The sequence below is a fragment of the Arachis duranensis genome, chromosome 5, assembly GCF_000817695.3.
Source record: "Arachis duranensis cultivar V14167 chromosome 5, aradu.V14167.gnm2.J7QH, whole genome shotgun sequence".
Taxonomy (NCBI): domain Eukaryota; kingdom Viridiplantae; phylum Streptophyta; class Magnoliopsida; order Fabales; family Fabaceae; genus Arachis; species Arachis duranensis.
In genome coordinates this window covers 54,982,321-54,998,708 of record NC_029776.3, presented here as the reverse complement: position 1 = coordinate 54,998,708, position 16,388 = coordinate 54,982,321, and the positions used below count along the sequence as shown (strand labels likewise).

The window sequence follows — 16,388 nt, the reverse complement described above, 5'->3', positions numbered from 1 at the left end:
CTTGGGACTGAGTGGTTAAAGTCGTGATCCAAAGCAAAAAGAATGTGCTTAAGAGCTCTGGACACCTCTAACTAAGGACTCTAGCAAAGCTGAGTCACAATCTGAAAAGGTTCACCCAGTCATGTGTCTGTGGCATTTATGTATCCGGTGGTAATACTGGAAAACAAAATGCTTAGGACCACGGCCAAGACTTATAAAAGTAGCTGTGTTCAAGAATCAACATACTTAACTAGGAGAATCAATAACACTATCTGAAATTCTAAGTTCCTAGAGAAGCCAATCATTCTAAACTTCAAAGGAAAAAGTGAGATGCCAAAACTGTTCAAAAGCAAAAAGCTACAAGTCCCGCTCATCTAATTAGAACTAATATTCATTGATATTTTGGAATTTATAGTATATTCTCTTCTTTTTATCCTAATTGATTTTCAGTTGCTTGGGGACAAGCAACAATTTAAGTTTGGTGTTGTGATGAGTGGATAATTTATACGCTTTTTGGCATTGTTTTTAGGTAGTTTTTAGTATGATCTAGTTACTTTTAGGGATGTTTTTATTAGTTTTTATGCTAAATTCACATTTCTGGACTTTACTATGAGTTTGTGTGTTTTTCTGTAATTTCAGGTATTTTCTGACTGAAATTGAAGGACCTAAGCAAAACTCTGATAAGAAGGCTGACAAAAGACTGCTGATGCTGTTAGAATCTGACCTCCCTGCACTCGAAATGAATTTTCTGGAGCTACCAAACTCCAAATGTTGCACTCTCAACGGCACTGGAAAGTAGACATTCAGAGCTTTCCAGCAATATATAGTAGTCATACTTTATTCGTGGTTAGATGACATAAACTGGAGCTCAACGCCAGTTCCATGTTGCTGTCTGGAGTCAAACGCCAGAAACACGTCACGAACCGGAGTTGAACGCCCAAAACACGTTACAACTTGGCGTTCAACTCCAAGAGAAGTCTCAGCTCATGGATAGATCAAGCTCAGCCTAAACATACACCAAGTGGGCCCCGGAAGTGGATTTATCCATCAATTACTTACTTCTGTAAACCCTAGTAGCTAGTTTAGTATAAATAGAACTTTTTACTAGTGTATTAGACATCTTTGGTCTCAGTTTTATTTTATTATTCATCTTAGGAGACTATTGATCACATTTTGGGGGCTGGCCATTCGGCCATGCTTGGACCTTTAACTTATGTATTTTCAACGGTGGAGTTTCTACACACCATAGACTAAGGGTGCGGAGCTCTGTTGTACCTCAAGTTTCAATGCAATTACTATTATTTTCTATCCAATTCAATTTATTCCTGTTCTAAGATATTCGTTGCACTTCAACTTGATGAATGCGATGATCCATGACACTCATCATCATTCTCACCTATGAACGCGCGTGACTGACAACCACTTCCGTTCTACCTTAGGCCGGGCGCATATCTCTTGGATTCCTTAATCAGAATCTTCATGGTATAAGCTAGAATTGATGGCGGCATTCATAGGAATCCAGAAAGTCTAACCTTGTCTGTGGTATTCCGAGTAGGATTCCGGGATTGAATGACTGTGACGAGCTTCAAACTCCTGAAGGCTGGGCGTTAGTGACAGACGCAAAAGAATCACTGGATTCTACTCCAACTTGATTGAGAACCGACAGATGATTAGCCGTGCTGTGACAAAGCATTTGGACCATTTTCACTGAGAGGATGGGATGTAGCCATTGACAACGGTGATGCCCTACATACAGCTTGCCATGGAAAGGAGTAAGAAGGATTGGATGAAAGCAGTAGGAAAGAAGAGATTCAACAGGGACCAGCATCTCCATGCGCTTATCTGAAATTCCCACCATTAATTTGCATAAGTATTTCTATCCTTTATTATTTAAGCAAGTATCTATTTATATTTCCCATAACCAATTATTATCCTCCTGACTGAGATTTACAAGATGACCATAGCTTGCTTCATACCAACAATCTCCGTGGGATCGACCCTTACTCACGTAAGGTATTACTGGACGACCTAGTGCACTTGCTGGTTAGTTGTGCGGAGTTGTGACTAAGTGTGATTCGCGTTTGAGAGCGCTACCAAGTCTTTGGAGCCATTGTTGATGATCACAAATCCGTGTACCAGCGCGCAAGCGTAACCTACACGGATGCATCCATGAGGATCATGACTTAGCCGCTACACGCGCCGGCTCATAACTTGGCTCCTAGCTTTGACTCTTGATGGCGCAACTCCATGCGGGCGCGGCATGTGCGCGTACGCGTCAACGCTGAAGTTTCCAAAGCTTATTTTCTCATGCTCATTTCCTTTGTACATACTTCCCTTCTCTCCTCCGGGTCATCCCTACCCTATACTCTAAAACCGCTTAACACACAGGTCACGGCATCGAATGGCACCAAGAGAGGATTAGAAATATATCTAATTTAGTGCAAAATAAGTATGTTTTCATCCATGAGGCAAAATTGGGAAAGGAACACAAAGTCATTGATGCCAGGGCATTTTGGCCAGTTTTACTGACCTTTTCTTTACTGTTTTTAGGTAATTTCATGCATTTTCTTAGGAAATAAGTTAGTTTTGGGTAGATATTCACTCAGACCTTGATTCAAGCATACATTGTGCATTTTACATTATTTCATGATGATTTTACATGATTTGAATGACAAAATTGTATATTGCATTACCTATGACTTTGACTAGAACTTTGATGCACTCTATTGCTTGATTTCAGGACCAAAGGAAGCAAGGAATGGGAGGTAACTTGCAAAGTCAAGGAGAAAAGTAATTGCCAAAAATACTCTCAAAAGCCATCAATGCCCACGTTAAAGAGTCACGTTAACTAAGTTAACGTGAACTCTAACATAGAGAAGAGAAGTTGAGCCAACGTTAGTGACACTTAACATTGTCACTAACGTTGGCAATAGCTCACAAATGGCCACGTTAGAAGCCATGTTAACCTAGTTAACGTGGCCTCTAACGTTATAAGGGGAAGAGAAGCCAACGTTAGTGACACTCAATATTGTCACTAACGTTGGCCTAAGGTGCAAAAAGCCACGTTAACTCTCACGTTAACTTGGTTAACGTGGGAGCTAACGTAAGAGAAGGACAATTGTCGACAACATTAGTGACACTCAACATTGTCACTAACGTTGGAGCAACCACACAACCCCCAAGAGCCACGTTAACTTCCACGTTAACGTGATTAACGTGGAAGCTAATGATTAGGAATGAAGAATGAGCCAACGTTAGTGACACTCAACATTGTCACTAACGTTGGGATGGCTAAGAATGGCCACGTTAGAAGCCACGTTAACCTAGTTAACGTGAGCTTTAACGAAGCCAGAAGGGGCACACTTGAACGTTAGTGACAATGTTGAGTGTCACTAACGTTCTCGAAGGCTAACAAGGCAACGTTAAAAGCCACGTTAACCCAATTAACGTGGGCTTTAATGTGAGGAAAAGGGGTGCATGTCACTAACGTCCTCGAACTTGTATTTTCACTAAATATTAAACACCCCTAACGTCTTGAGCTAAAGTCTCTGCCCACTTCACACTTTCCCTCTGCAAGTAAGCCAAGCCCAAATGAAGAAAGGAACTGCTTCAAACTCAAAGATCCAAAGGCCCAAGACTTGAAGAACTAACTAGAAGCTGAGAAGAGTAGTATATATAGGAGTAGTTTTGAAATAGAGAAGAGCTTTTTGGGGAGAGAGAGGAGCGGAGAGAGAGAACCACTCTCTGTATTTTTTTACTTTCTCTGCACTTCTAGTTTATGATGTATTCTCCATCTTTGGTTTTGATTTCTAGAGCTATAAACAACTAAACCCCTTTCATTGGGTTAGGCAGCTCTGTTGTAATTTGATGGATCAATACTAATTTTCTTGTTCTTCTTCTTTCTTCTCTTTTGATTTTACTTGAAAGCTTTCAATCTTCATCCAATTGAATAGTGATCTTGGAAAAGAAGCTATTCAAACATGGATCTCTTCGGATCCTTGAAAGAGGAATGAAGAGATTAGCTAGAAATGCTTTCTCATGCCGGACCAAATTGAGTGTGGATGGGTATGTGGCTATAACCCTCTAAGCATTTAATTTGGGAAGTGCATGTGGTATAATCAGTGACCACACTTCATCTCTTCTCATGAGCAATTGACCAAGGAATTGGCTATTGATCAAGATTTGAGAGATTGAATTGCAAGAAATTGTGATTCAATCACTTAAGATTGCCAAGGAGATCAATGAGTGCATTGATTGAGGAAGAGATGAAAATGAAATTGATCCGGAGAATGCAACATCTCCTAAGCCCAATGAACTCCCCATTTCTGATCTTACCCATTCTCTTTATTTTCTGCAATTTACTTTTATGAGCAATTCCCCCATTCCCATTTACAATTCTGCTATTTACTTTTTAGTCATTTACTTTCTTGCAATTTTAATTTCTGCAATTATCAACTTTATTCATGGATTCGCTCAACTAGAATACTCCTCTAATTAAAGTTGCTTGATCAATCAATCCCTGTGAGATTCGACCTCACTCTATTGTGAGTTTTTACTTGGCGACAAATTTGGTACACTTGCCGAATGGGAATTTGTTGAGAGACAAGTTTTACCCCGATCAGTCATGTATTTTCATACAAAAAGTGTGTAGAATCATTGATAAAACCCTCAAAATTAGCACAAGATAAACCCTAAAAATAGGGTTTATCAACCTCCCCACACTTAGATTATAGCATGTCCTCATGCTTAGAGGAAAGCAAAAGACCAAAGGATCACAAAGGTATGAGATTCATGAGGTGCAATCTACTTATATGAATGCAACTAAGACTGGTGCTACTATCCACTTGGTTAAGAGCAAATCGATCTTCCCAAGATACATTTAAGCACATAGGGCAAGATGGTAGGCAATGCATGAAACTTTCCAATTTTAATCATCAAAGTGATATATGCGCAACTTGCATAAAGAACGCTCGTGAGAGCCGGGAACAAGGGTTGGAGCTTCGAACCCTCGCCGGAAGGGTAGAATGTCCTTTTTATATATGAAAATAGTGTTGTTTGTGAAACCTTAGTGATTAAATATCCTTGGAAGAAAGAAAGAAGGAAAGGAAGAAAAGCCAAAAAGTGGCAACAAAAAAATTGAAAAAAACAAAGAATAAAGCTAGACACCAATAGCTTGGACCTTAAGACACATGCCTGTGGTGCTTTTGTACTGGGATCTACTTGGATCATTAGGTTCTAAGGAGTGTTTTAACACTTGGTAACTTGGGTTAACTAACTCGGGATTATCAACTAAAAGTCCACTATCAAGAGCAACCTAGTTACAAAACATTTAGTAACCCAAATAGCTGCTAGGCACCAATGTTCTTAAGAAGAATTGTGAGCCATGTGTCTTTGGTGAATATGTGTTGACTAAAAAATAAGCTAAAAAGCAGCTGCAACACATGACACTAAGCTGCAATTGAGGAATAAGTTTCTCAGCAGAAGAAAAACAAAAAAATCAAACACCAAGGATGAATGAATAACAAGGTTCACAGCAGTAAACCATAGTTAACACTTAAAGGGACAATTCAAACCTGGAAACCAATAAAAGTAGAGCTTCAAACAAATCCTACATGAAACCCCATGAACCTATACTGAATGCTTTCAAATAAGGCCATACATGCTTATCTTTTTTCATTCATTTCTCTCATGTTTTACTACTTGCTTGGGGACAAGCAAGGTTTAAGTTTAATGTTGTGATGACAAGTCATTTTATGCTAGTTTCATAAGCATTTTCTACTTGTTTTCATTAGGTTTCATGCACTTTCTTGCACAATAAGTAAGTAATTATATTGGAATTTTATGCATCCCTTAGTTCAATTAAACATGGGTATTTATGTGCTTTTTCACAAGGTTTTATGCTATTTTTACTTGATGTTATCAATGATGCAAATACCTTGTGATTATAGCAAACTTTGATGTAATTATTTGACTAATAATAGGTGAAAAGAGGCAAGAAAGAAGCAAGAAAGAAGAGGAAAAAGCAGAGGAAGAGGCAAAGTAGAAGAAGTAACACTGGTGGCCAAAGTTGGTCCACCAACGTTCCCTCAAACGTTGAAGGAAAAAGGGGTAGTGCAAATTTGGGTGCCAACGTTGGAGGGAATGTTGGTGCCCCAACGTTGACTCAAACGTTGGCGCCAATGCTCATTCCTTTGAAAATCCTTTCTCAAGCCAAACATTTGACTCAACATTTTCTTGCAAACGTTGAGGCCAACATTGACACCAGCATTAATAATATTTAGCACCCATGCAGATCAAAAATGTGAATTGCCAACCTCCCCTCTTCAACATCAATGAGACCTATTCTTGCTTGCTTCAACAAGGCTAAAAAGCCCAATCCAAAGACTTGAAGACTAAATTGGAAAGTGTATAAATAGAAGGAAATTTGATTTAAAAAGGGGGGCTCAGAAGGCAAAGAAGCTCTAGCTGGAGGATTAGAGACTCCAAAACTCTCTTGGAGGAATATAGACTCGAGAGAGTGTAGTATAAGATTCTTAGTTTAGAATACACTTTTCTTTTCTGCAAGTTTACATTTTAATTTGTATTGAGCCTCGTTTACTTTTATGCAATTTTAATTTCCTGCATTTCTTCTCTTCTGCAACTTTACATTTAATTTTACTCTGTTTATTTTCATGCCATTTAAATTCCTTGAACTTGTTCTTAGAGCTATGATTCACTAAAACCCCAATTCATTAGGGGGAGGAGCTCTATTGTAATTCTAATGGATTAATGAACTTCTTCTTCTCCTCAATCCGCTTGGGTAGCTAAGAGATAACTGCTATTTTGATTTGATCCATTCACTCTAGAAGGGGATTTGGATCCATTGAATTTCCATGTGAGCTTCGGAAGGAGAATCATGAAAATTAGAACTGAAGCTCTATCTCTCACAACTCTCTTGATCAACACCATTCGGGAGGAATTGAGATCTTGAGAGTTAGTGTGGCTTATGGATGAGAGACATGCACTTAACCTCTACTCATGATAATTGGATCAAGGAATTGACAAGATTGATTGCGATTAGAGAGATTGGGTTGCCAAGGAATAGGGATCCAATCAATTTCAATCTGCCATAGATCTACTTATATGATTGAGAAAGAAGTTGAAGCCCACTTGATTCATTGTGGATTATGATATCTCCAATCCCTAATGAATTTTTCTTTCTGTTAATTGTCCTTGAGTTCACTTTGAGTACTTTGATTGCGATTAGAGAGATTGGGTTGCCACGGAATAGGGATCCAATCAATTTCAATCTGCCATAGATCTACTTATATGATTGAGAAAGAATTTGAGGCCCACTTGATTCATTGTGGATTATGATATCTCCAATCCCTAATGAATTTTTCTTTCTGTTAATTGTCCTTGAGTTCACTTTGAGTACTTTGGTTTATTGCCTCTTTAATTTCCCTGCACCCAAAGCCCTTTACATTTCTTGCAATTTATTTTTCATGCAATTTAAGTTTCTTTCCATTTACGTTTCAAGCAATTTACATTTAGCACTTTAAATTCCTTGCAATTTACATTATGTCAAGTCAATTTCACCACAAATTTATTAATATTTTCTTAACTAGGCTAATCACCTCACTATCGACCTAACTTTTGTGAGTTTTACTACTTGATGCTACCTGGTACACTTGCCGGTTAGTTTTTGCGGAATTCAATTTTTCGCCCATCAGTGCCACTTGAGCTTGAAGGCGTGGCATGCCAGGCTAACTGAGCAAAGGAGAGACCCTGGGCGTGCTACTTGGGCTCGAAGGCATGGCACGCCAGGTCAGTTAATGAAGAAGGTGTGCCACTTGGGGAGCCAGGCGTGGCGCGCCAAGCCAAGCTGAGAAGCTAGGCGTGGCACGCCACTCAAACGCTAGTTACACGCCAGGCACATGGTTCATTTTATGATTTTTTCTTTTTCTTTCAATTGTAATTTTCTTTTTTTCTTTTGTATTTTATTAATTCTAGTGATAGAAGTAGTATAAATAACGCCTAGAAGTACTAAAAAGGGGGTTGGATTGGCAAGTGGGATTGAATAGTTAGCTTTACTTTTACTTTTACATCTTCTCCATCTCTTGTACTTTTTTCTAAGCTATGAGTAGCTAAACTCCCTCTCATTGGGAGAGGGAGATCTGTTGTACTTGATGAATTAATAATAGTGAATTTCTTGTTCTCTTCATCTTCTCTTTGATTTGCTAGAAGGAATTTCGTTTTTCATGTTAGTGTTCAATCATCTTGGAAAAGAGGTTGAATGCAAAATGGGTTTCATGGGAACCTTGGAAAAGGAAACATGAAACCATGCTTGAAATCCCTTATCATACTTGAGTAGATCTGGATTTTGGGATTGGATATGGTGACATATAATCTACCCACTATTTAGAACTATGAGGATGTGTGGTATAATCAGGGACCAAGCATATCTCTCTTCATGAGCAATTAGACCAAGGAATTGGCTTATTATCAAGCTTAGAGAGATTGAGTCACCAAGGCATTGGGGTTCAATCAATCATGATTGCGAAGAGGTCAATGAGTTGCATGATTGAAAATGAGATGAGCTAAATTTAATCCAAAGAGAGCAACATCTCCTAATCCCAATGAATTCTCCCTATTCTTATCTTCCCTATTCTTTATAGCTTTATTTAATTTCTGTCATTACCCATTCCCCATTTACTATTCAATCATTTATGTTTCAGCACTTTACATTCTTGCCATTTACTTTTCTGCATTTTATTGATTTTCTTTACTTTTAAGCCACTTACATTTCTGCTAATTTAGAATTCTGTTCTCAACAATCACTATTGATTAGCTTGACTAATTCACCCATTAATTAAAGTTGCTCAATTGACCAATCTCTGTGTGATTCGACCCACTCCTAGTGGGTTATTACTTGACGATAATTTGGTGCGCTTGCTAAAGAATGGATTCATTTTATATGGGGAGTGAATTCTGGTTATCAAGTTTTATGGCGCCGTTGCCGGGGATTGGTTTGAATTTGACAATGACTAAATTGATGAGTATTTAGATTAAGCATTTTTATTTACCTTGTTACTTCTTTTAATTTTAGTTCTTATATTTTTTTAGCATTTGAGTTTCAATTGATTCTTTGTATATTTTCATTTTAGCATACTAATCCACTAACTATTTGATCAATTGTACCAACCAAACTAACCATAAGTCTTAACAAGAGTGACTCATTCACTTGCTTTCTACTTCTTGTTTGTTGAATGTATGACAGGTAGAAACGGAGAAACTTCATCTTCTTTTGATAGTGAACCTAAGAGGATCTTCCTTAGATTAAAGAGGGAAGCAAGAGCAAAGGAATAGTTGGAGAGGAAACATTGGAGGAAGATCTGGACGTTACTATGGAGGAGGAGATTTATAATCATGTTGGGGAAGGTGCTGGTAACCATGTGAGGCAGGAGAAAAGAGTTTTAAGCTCTTACATCAACCCAAACCCAGGAAATTATGGAAGCAATATTCTAAAACCAACCATCCATGCTAACCATTTTGAGTTAAAACCCCAACTCATCACCCTTGTTCAAAACAACTGCTCATTTGGAGGAAGTACACGAGAAGACCCCAACCAACATCTAACCACATTTTTTAGAATTTGTGATATAGTAAAGGATAATGGTGTCCACCCTGACACCTATAAGCTGCTGCTGTTTCCTTTCTCTCTTAGAGATAAAGCATCAAAGTGGGTGGAATCATTTCGTAAGGAGAGTTTGACAACTTGGGAGGAAGTTGTGAATAAGTTCGTAGCAAGATTTTACCCTCCATAAAGAGTTAACAGATTCAGAGCTAAGGTGAAAAAATTTAGACAACAAGATGGTGAAACTTTCTATGAGGCATGGGAGAGATACAAGGAGTAAACAAGAAAATGCCCTCTGGACATGTTTAATGAATGGGTACAACTGCACATTTTCTATGAAGGATTGTTATAAGAATCAAAGAAGACCCTATATCACTCTTCAGGAGGCTCTCTCAACAAGAAGAAGACAATTGAAGATGCCATAGACATCATAGAAATGGTGGCCAACAATGAGTACTTCTATGCCTCTGATAGAAACCCAAGAAGAGGAGTAATACAACTCAACTCTATGGATGCTTTGCTGGCTCAAAACAATATGATCATAGCTCAACAAGTATCTCTAACCAAGCAGATGAAGAAGAACCAAGTTTCAGCTATCCAAGCTCAATCACCTATGCAAGAAGAAAATACTCCAGAAGTTGAAGGTGAATGGGAGCAAGCCAACTATGTGAACAATTCTTCCAGACCACCATATGACCTATTCCGAGGGTTACCTGAAACAGAGAGGTCGATCTTGGACGAGATCTTTTGGATTGATCATGGCTGTCGTGCCCGACTAGTTGGAGGGGGAGATTGGTGCACAAAATTGTGATCAGCAACAATGGCGCCAATAAACTTGGTAGCGCTCTCAAACGTGAATCACACTTTGTCACAACTCCGCATAACTAACCAGCAAGTGCACTGGGTTGTCCAAGTAATACCTTAAGTGAGTAAGGGTCGATCCCACGGAGATTATTGGTATGAAGCAAACTGTGGTCATCTTGTAAATCTCAGTTAGACGGATTCAAATGGTTATAATGGTTTTTCGAAAATAATAATAAAATAAAGCGTAAAATAAAGATAGAGTTACTCATGTAATTCAATGGTGGGAATTTTAGATAAGTGTATGGAGACATTGTGTTCCTTCTGAATCTCTGCTTTCCTACTGCTTTCATCCAATCCTTCTTACTCCTTTCCATGGCAAGCTATATGTAGGGCATCACCGTTGTCAACGGCTACTTCCTATCCTCTCAGTGAAAAAGGTCCAAATGCTCTTGTCATAGCACGGCTAATCATTTGTCGGTTCTCGATCATGCCGGAATAGAATCCATTGATTCTTTTGCATTTGTTATCATGCCCAACAATTGCGAGTTTGAAGCTCGTCACAGTCATTCAATCCCTGAATCCTACTCGGAATACCACAGACAAGGTTTAGACTTTCTAGATTCTCTTGAATGCCGCCATCAATTCTAGCTTATACCACGAAGATTCTGATTAAGGAATCCAAGAGATATGCGCTCCGTCTAAGGTAGAACAGAAGTGGTTGTCAATCACGCATTCATAGGTGAGAATGATGATGAGTGTCACGGATCATCACATTCGTCATGTTGAAGTACAACCAATATCTTAGAATAATAATAAGCTTGAATTGGCTTTTTCGGCTTGCTTTTTGGTTTTAAGGGCTATTGGCTTTTTCGGCTTGCTTTTTCTTTTTCTTTTATATTTTCATATTTTTTCGCCACTTTTTTTTTTCTGCAAGCTTTGTTCTTCACTGCTTTTTCTTGCTTCAAGAATCAATTATATGATTTTTCATATCATCAATAACATTTCTCTTGTTCATCATTCTTTCAAGAGCCAACAATTTTAACATTCATAAACAACAAGATAAAAAAATATACACTGTTCAAGCATTCATTCAGAAAACAAAAAGTATTGTCACCACATCAATATAATTAAACTAATTTCAGGGATAAATTTGAAACTTATGTACTTCTTGTTCTTTTGTATTAAAAATATTTTTCATTTAAGAAAGGTGAAGGATTCATGGAATTATTCATAGCCTTAAGACATAGTTGCTAAATACTAATGATCATGTAGTAAAGACATAAACATAGACAAACATATAGCATAAAAAATGAAAAAAAAAACAGAGAAATAAGAACAAGGAATGAGTCCACCTTAGTGATGGTGGTGCCTTCTTCTTGAAGGAGCAATGGTATCCTTGGGCTCCTCTATGTCTCTTCCTTGCCTTTGTGGCTTGATCCCTAGTGATTTTGGTGCTCCTATCCTTAGTTGCTCCCAATAGTTGTGTGGAGGAAAATTTATCCCTTGAGGCATCTTAGGAATTTCTTGATGAGGTCCATGAGTGGGCTCTCTTGATGTGCAGTCAAATGCTCTATTACTGAGCTATAGATCCTTGAGATGAATCTCTCCATCTCTCAAGACTCAGATGGGGAAGGAATTGCCTTCCCTTTCCTCTTTCTTGAGGTTTCTCTGGCTTTAGGTACCATAAATGGTTATGAAAAAACAAAAAGCTATGCTTTTACCACACTAAACTTAGAATGTTGCTCGCCCTCAAGCAAAAGAAGAAAGAATAGAAGAAGAAGATATGGAGGAGAGGGAGAGATGTTTGTGTTTCGGCCATTTAGGGTGGGTTTGGGTGGGAAGGATGGATGGATGTGAGTGGCGAAGAGGTGATGGGGAAAAAAGATTGAGGTGATTGGTGAAGGAGAGAGAAGGTGAGTTGAGGTAGGTAGGGATCCTGTGGGGTCCACAAATCTTGAGATGATCCTGTGGGGTCCACAGATCCTGAGGAGTCAAGGATTTACATCCCTGCACCAATGTGGCGTGTAAAACGCCCTCTGCATGCAATCTTGGCATTTAACGCCAGATTGATGCTTGTTTCTGGCGTTAAACGCCAGTTCTATGCTTGTTTTGGGCGTTCAACACCAGTCTGTAGCATGTTTCTGGCGTTGAACGCCGGCTTTCCTCAGTGTGTAATCCTGGCGTTTAAATGCTAGATTACTGCATGTTTCTGGCATTCAACGCCAGATCCATGCTCTATTCTGGCGTTTAAACGCCAGTAAGCCCTTCTTCCAGGGTGTGCTGTTTCTTCTGCTGTTTTTTATTCCGTTTTTAATTTTAGTATTTTTTGTGACTCCACATGATCATAAACCTAATAAAACATAAAAGAATGATAAAAATAAAATTAGATAAATAAAAATTGGGTTGCCTCCCAATAAGTGCTTCTTTAATGTCACTAGCTTGACAGTGGGCTCTCATGGAGCCTCACAGGTGATCAGGTCAATGTTGTAGACTCCCAACACCAAACTTAGAGTTTGAATGTGGGGGTTTAACACCAAACTTAGAGTTTGATTGTGGGGGCTCTGTTTGACTCTATATTGAGAGAAGCTTTTTATGCTTCCTCTCCATGTATACAGAAGAACACCCTTGGGTCTTAAACACAAGGTAGTCCCCATTCAATTGAAGGACTAATTCTCCTTTGTTAACATCTATCACAGCTCCTGCTGTGGCTAGGAAAGGTCTTCCAAGGATGATGCATTCATCCTCCTCCTTCCTAGTGTCTAAGATTATGAAATCAGCAGGGATGTAAAGGCCTTCAACCTTCACTAACACATCCTCTACCAATCCATAAGCTTGTCTTACTGACTTGTCTGCCATCTGTAATGAGAATGTGGCAGGCTGTACCTCAATGATCCCCAACTTCTCCATTACAGAGAGTGGCATAAGATTTATGCTTGACCCTATGTCACACAGAGCCTTCTCAAAGTTCATGGTGACTATGGTACAGGGTATTAAGAATTTACCAGGATCTTGTCTCTTTTGAGGTAAAGTTTGCTGAACCCATGTATCTAGTTCACTAATGAGCAAGGGAGGTTCACCTTCCCAAGTCTCATTACCAAACAACATAGCATTCAGCTTCATGATGGCTCCTAGATATTGAGCAACTTTTTCTTCATTTACATCTTCATCCTCTTCAAAGGAAGAATAGTTTTTAGAGCTCTTGAATGATAGAAAGAGGCTTAAAGGAATCTCTATGGTCTCTATATGAGCCTCAGATTCCTTTAGGTCCTCAATAGGGAACTCTTTCTTGTCTGGGAGACATCCCATGAGGTCTTCCTCATTGGGATTCACGTCCTCCCCTTCCTCTCTAGGTTCGGCCATGTTGATTATGTCAATGGCCTTGCACTCTCTTTTTGGATTTTCTTCAGTATTACTTGGGAGAGTACTAGGAGGAGTTTCAGTGACTTTCTTACTAAGCTGGCCCACTTGTGCCTCTAAATTTTTGATGGAGGACCTTATTTCACTCATGAAATTTAAAGTGGCCTTGGACAGATAAGAGACTATATTTGCTAAGCTAGAGGTACTCTGCTAAGAATTTTTTGTCTATTGCTGAAAAGATGATGGAAAAGGCTTGCTATTGCTGAGCCTATTTCTTCCACCATTATTAAAGCCTTGTTGAGGCTTTTGTTGATCCTTCCATGAGAAATTTGGATGATTTCTCCATGAGAAATTATAGGTGTTCCCATAAGGTTCACCCATGTAATTTACCTCTGCCATTGCAGGGTTCTCAGTATCATAGGCTTCTTCTTCAGAAGATGCCTCTTTAGTACCGTTGGATGCATTTTGCCATCCATTCAGACTTTGAGAAATCATGTTGACTTGCTGAGTCAACATTTTGTTCTGAGCCAATATGGCATTCAGAGCATCAATTTCAAGAACTCCCTTCCTCTAAGGCATCCCATTATTCACAGAATTCCTCTCAGAAGTGTACATGAATTGGTTATTTGCAACCATGTCAATGAGTTCTTGAGCTTCTGCAGGCGTTTTCTTTAGGTGAATGGATCCACCTGCAAAATGGTCCAGTGACATCTTAGAGAACTCAGATAGACCATAATAGAATATATCCAAAATGGTCCACTCTGAAAGCATGTCAGAAGGACACCTTTTGGTCATCTGCTTGTATCTCTCCCAAGCTTCATAGAGGGATTCACCATCTTTTCGTTTCAAGGTCTGAACATCCACTCTAAGCTTGCTCAGCTTTTGAGGAGGAAAAAACTTAGCCAAGAAGACCGTGACCAGCTTATCCCAAGAGTGCAGGCTATCTTTAGGTTGTGAGTCCAACCATGTTCTAGCTTTGTCTCTTACAGCAAAAGGGAAAAGCATAAGCCTGTAGACTTCAGGATCTACTCCATTAGTCTTAACATTCTCACAGATCTGCAAGAATTCAGTTAAAAACGGATAGGGATCTTCTGATGGAAGTCCATGGAACTTGTAGTTCTGTTGCATTAGAGCAACTAGTTAAGGTTTCAACTCAAAATTGTTTGCTCCAACGGCAGGGATTGAGATGCTTCTTCCGTCAAACTTGGAAGTAGGTGTAGTATAATCACCAAGCATCCTCCTTGCATTATTGTTGTTGGGTTCGGCTGCCATATCCTTTTCTTGTTCGAAAATTTCAGTAAGGTTGTCTCTGGCTTGTTGTAATTTAGCTTCTCTTAGTTTCCTCTTCATAGTCCTTTCAGGTTCAGGATCAGCTTCAATAAGAATGCCTTTTTCCGTGTTCCTGCTCATATGAAAGAGAAGAGAATAGAAAAGGAAGAGGAATCCTCTATGTCACAGTATAGAGATTCCTTTATGTTAGTAGAAGAAGAAAGGAATAGAAGAAAGAAAAGAGTTAAGAATCCAAACACAAGGGGGGAGATAGGTTTGAATTCTTGAGATGAAGAGAAGTGTTAGTAGATAAATAAATAAATAGAAGAAGATGAGAGGGAGAGAATTTCAAAAATTAATTTTTAAAAAGGGTTAGTGATTTTTGAAAATTAAGAGAAGAATTAAAATTAAAATTAAAATATGAAATAATTAGTTAATTAAAAAATTTTTGAAAAGGAGGGAAGTGATTTTCGAAAATTAGGGAGAGGAAAGTAGTTAAATGGTCTTGAAAAAGATAAGAAACAAACAAAAAGTCAATTAGTTAGTTGAAAAAGATTTGAAAATCAATTTTGAAAAGATAAGAAGTTAGAAAAGATTTTTGAAATCAAATTTTTGAAAGAGATATGATTTGAAAAAGATATTTTAAAAAGATATGATTGAAAAAGATATTTTGAAAAAAGATTTGATTTTTAAAATTAAAATTGATTACTTGACTAACAAGAAACTAAAAGATATGATTCTAGAATTTAAAAATTGAACCTTTCTTAATAAGAAAGTAACAAACTTCAAAATTTTGAATTAATCACATTAATTGTTAGTAAAGTTTTCGAAAATTATGAAATAAAGATAAGAAAAAGATTTTGAAAATCAAAGTTGAAAATTTTTGAAAATAAATAAAAAATGAAAAAGATTTGATTTTTGAAAAAGTTTTGAAAAGATAAGATTTTTAAAATTGAAAATTTGACTTGACTTATAAGAAATAGCTAAGTTTTTTTAAAAAATTTTTACTAAGTCAACTCAAATTTTCGAAAATTATGAGCAAAATAAGGAAAAGATATTTTTTATTTTTGAATTTTTAATGATGAGAGAGAAAAACACAAAAAATGACTCATAACATGAAAATTATGAATCAAAACACATGATGCATGCAAGAACACTATGAATGTCAAGATGAATACCAAGAACACATTGAAAATCATGATGAACATCAAGAACTTATTTTTGAAAAATTTTCAAGAAAAGAAAACATGCAAAACACCAAACTTAGAAATTTTTCATGTTTAGACACTATGAATGCAAAAATGCATATGAAAAACAACAAAAAACACAAAACAAGAAAATATGAAGATCAAACAAGAAGACT

General features: G+C 37.8%; 1 non-coding gene across 1 annotated transcript; it reads right to left on the bottom strand.

The window, feature by feature from the left end:
• Positions 1-9,794: 9,794 nt before the first annotated feature.
• On the bottom strand, positions 9,795-9,898 carry LOC127748023 (small nucleolar RNA R71). Its single transcript, XR_008009966.1, has one exon. It is a non-coding gene; the product is annotated as a small nucleolar RNA R71 (small nucleolar RNA).
• Between the last annotated feature and the right edge of the window lie 6,490 nt (positions 9,899-16,388).